This window comes from Ursus americanus, chromosome 16, assembly GCF_024610735.1.
Source record: "Ursus americanus isolate L20-20 chromosome 16, mUrsAme1.1.p, whole genome shotgun sequence".
Taxonomy (NCBI): Eukaryota; Metazoa; Chordata; class Mammalia; order Carnivora; family Ursidae; genus Ursus; species Ursus americanus.
Genome location: NC_142142.1, coordinates 48,536,137 through 48,540,306, shown reverse-complemented (window position 1 = coordinate 48,540,306; position 4,170 = coordinate 48,536,137).

The window sequence follows — 4,170 nt, the reverse complement described above, 5'->3', positions numbered from 1 at the left end:
GCTGGCGGCTCCTCGGGGAGTGGGTCAGGTAGCCTGAGCCCAGAGACACACCTATAGGGAACAGGGGGGAGGAGGAGGAGGAGGAGGCAGAGGAGGAGAAGGAGGAGGAGGAGGAGGAGAAAGGAGGAGGAGGAGGCGGAGAGGAGAGGAGAGGAGGGGCAGCGGGCCCAAGCCTGACGCAACGGGCCTGGGGAGAGCAGGCGGCCGGCTCCCAGAGCCAGCAGAGCAGCTAATAATACGGGGGGCCACGCCCTGCACATTCATACCTAACCTGATTTCTAAAGGCCGTGGGGTTTTTTTTTCTCCCCTGGTTTAATTATTTTCCACAGCTCAGCAACAAGCCGGCCTGCTTCTTTCTGACGCACCTTCTTCTCCTGGGGAAGTGGGGGACCTCTGTCTTCACGGGTGGGCAGGCTTTGCTGAGCCAAAGGGCCCCTGGGGCGAAAGGTGAGGTGTCTGCCGAGGCCCACGGGACAGAGGGCTGTTAAGTGGGTCACACAAGCCCAATAGCCTTGTAATTTGCGGGCCGGGATTCAGAGGAGAGATTTCCCACCCAGGGACCGTGGAGTTTCTCCCGGCCTCAAGGAGAAAGGCGGGTCTGGTTGGGTTTGGATGGGACGACAGGCAGTGAGTGGCTACTGATTATTGAAGCCTCCTTGCCAACTTCCAGGCATTGTCCCAGGTCTGTCACCTACAGGGCCTCCTTTCATCCCCAACACAACCTGTTCAATGATCCCATTTCATAAACGAGAAAACCGAAACTACACAGCTACCTCGCTGGCCTCAATCAAGTGGTGTGATTGAGATTTGAACCCGAGACCTTTGAGCTGCCAAAGTTCCTTCTTTAGGGCGGGTATCACGGAGCCACCCACATCTCAATGGAAGATGACATCTAGAAGTCATGCCTGGCCCAGCGACCCTGCCGAGATGCATGCGGCCCGTAGGTCATTTCTTTCTTTCTTTCTTTCTTTTAATTGGAGCTTTTCTCAGACTTTTTCAGATTTTTTTAAATAAGTTTTTAATTTTAATTCCAGTTAGTTAACATCCAGTGTGATATTAGTTTCGGGTGTAGAATTTGGTGATTCGACACTTTCACACGTCACCCGGGGCTCCTCACCACAAGTGCCCTCCGTCACCCAGCCTCCTCTGTCCCACCCCCCATTTTGGGAACCAGCTGTTTGTTCTCTGTAGTTAAGAGTCTGTTTCTTGGTTTGTCTCTCTCTCTCTCCTTTTTTTTTTTTTTTCTGTTTATCCTTCGCTGGTCTGTTTTGTTTCTTGAATTCCACATAGGAGTGAAATCATATGGTATTTGTCGGCTCTTCTGTTATTGCCATCAGAGCAGGTCAGAACCTGTTTGGACGGAAAGGACAGAGCAACAATAATGAGGGGAATGCAGGCAGCGGCAGGCCAGGTGGCTGAGGCCCCAGGGCCCAAACACTTCACTCTCCTCTGTCTCCACAGCAGTTTTGCTGTGTGACTCAGAAGGAAATCCACCTGCCCTCTCTGGGCCAGGCCAGAGGCGATACCCTCCAACACGCAGCCAGCAACGTGTGGCCCTCCAGTCATCTTCGAAGCGAGCTGTTGGACAATGACAATTGTATAAATACAGACCTCAGGGAGCAAAGTGAGAAAAATGGCTCCCACCACTTTCTCGTTCTGACCACTGCAGGAATTCTGAACCCTCAGCTTTTGTCAAGACATGTCACTTTGTCATCTCTGGCTGTAACCTGCTGTCATGGTCCTGGGAAGCCAACACCCCCCATTGAGGAAAGGGCTGGAGGGAGCCCAGCGAGGTGGCAGTTTCCGGGCTGTGTGGAGGGGAGTCGGTGTCCCTTTCCTCCCCTACCATCTGGGTCAAGTCCTGGGACACCTGCCCCTTCGGCTCACTAGGCTGAACTCGCTAATCCTTTGCAGTCACAGCCCCTGGGAACAGGAGCAGAGACAAGCTTCTCACAGAGCAGCCCGAGTTTGAAGAAGAGATGTGGGTGGTGCTGGAGCTGGAGCGAACTGGCTTCATGATGGGGTTTCCTCTTACCTGAGGTCTCTGGCCCCAGGCCTCGCCAAGCTCCCTCTTGTTGGTACTCACTGGTAAGTTGGCTAGGAGCTCCCGGGACCTTCTGGGGTGGAGAACCCTGTCTCAAAAAGTCAGGCCCAATTCCCCTGGGCTCTTGCTTGAGGCGTGGAGGGAGAGGTAGAGCAAGAGAGATACTAGTTTGCTGGATGGGGAGATGCCCCTCCCTCTTCCCCTGATAGTGTTGCCCCCCTCCTATGAGAACAGCCCATGAAGAGACAAGAGAAGGGAGGGTGGGGCGCCTGGGTGGCTCAGTCGGTGAAGCGTCTGCCTTTGGCTCTGGTCATGAGCCCGGGGTCCTGGGATCCAGCCCCGTGTCGGGCTCCCTGCTCAGTGGGGAGCCTGCTTCTCTCTCTCCCTGCCCCCCACTCGTGCTCTATCTCTCTCAAATACATAAAAGAAATCTCTAAAAAAAGTTGAGTAGATATTCAGAAAACATTTGTGGATGTCTGGATGGAAGATGGATGGATGATGGCTGTGGGGTGGATGATGGATGGGTAGGTGGGAGGGATGAGTAGATAGTTGGCAAATTGGATACAATCATTGACAAGAAAAGGGAAGAAGGAAGATAGGTGGGAAAGAGAGAGGGAAAGGAAGGGAAGGGAAGGGGAAGAAGGAGGTGGGTAGGTAGTAGGTATGTAAGTGCACTGACAAATTTGAGCCCTGGCCCCTCCAGGGTGAAAAAGCACTGGTCTGTAGCATTTGCTGATTTCTCCCACCCTGGCCAACTCCAAGTTACCAACACGAGGAGTTCTGGGAACAGACCCACACTATTGGCTCCCAAGCCGGCTCCCGCACACCACAGAGGATTGGTGGGTGATTGAGGTAGATAAATCGACTGCAGGGGGGAAGACAGAAACACAGATGCCCGAGAATACTGCTCTCGATTGTCCTGAGGGAGAAAGACAGGTTCAAGGGATTTCAAGGCAATGGAAACCAAAGCTGATTTCTCTCTTCCACGAGGCTTTCCCTCTGGCACAGGTCCTCAGCGATGGCACTGTGCTCTGAGCTCCCGTCACATCCCTATCCGTCCTGCTAGAGGCATTTAGCTCAGACCACACCACACTGTCAATGATTCACTTACTCACACAGATTTCTCGAGCATCCTTCCATGTGCCAGGGGCCAAACAGGAACTGATCACACAGAGATGAATGAGTCTCGGGCCTCACCGTTGGGAAGCTTACAGTCCGTCTGGTGAGAAAACAGACCAATGAGTCAGTCGTTTGAATTTGGCATGAACAGAGAATGAGAGACATCTGTGTGAATGGCTCGGGCTACCCAGAGGAGAGAAGTCCAGGACACGCTGAGAGGCCGGTCCCTCCCAGCAGGCCGAGCAGGGCTCACTTCCCGTGCCCAGGGACAGCCTGCCCGCCAGTCATAAGCAGTATTGGACTTGACTCAGCAGATACATATTTGGCTCAATTTGCACTCAGTGCTGGTGGACTGGCTTGTTGGTCCTCCCGAGCAGGGGCCCCAGACCCTTCCTTGGGCGACTGCTCCCTGTAAATGCCTGGTGGATGGTACAGTCTTCTGGGGGTCCCCAGAGGCCGGGGGCTGAAAAGACCTCAGGGGAAGAAGCCAAAGACACAGCTGTCCTTCCAGGCTGCCTACAGCCCTCACACACTGCCCCAAGCCCATCAGCCCGTGGGGCTGAACCAGGAAGGCAAGGATTTCTACCCGCTGGAGTACTCAGGTCCGGGATGGGCACTGAAGACCATCCATGGGAAGTGATCGCCCTCAGAGCGCTCCCAGACCCCTCCCTCCAACTCTGCCCTTTGTGCCCACCCAAGGGCCTAAGTATACTCAACCTGACTTGCCCAGGTCCCGCCCACCCCTCTGCAACTCCAAACCCAAAAAACGCCTTTCCTGTACCCTACAGAGCCTATGTGTCATGTGCAAACTGGCAAAAAGCCCGCCAAAGGCCGACATATCCACCCCCGTGACTTGGGAGTAGGGGCTGGCAGCAAAGGAAAGTTTTCGTTTCTAAAGGCCTTGAAAGAAATGGATCCCGTGAGCCCCCTTGGTCACTCATCTCCCATCTTATCCTGTTCACCCCCCAGCCTTGCTTAAAGCCCTCTGGCTACCATGCTTCTCCCTA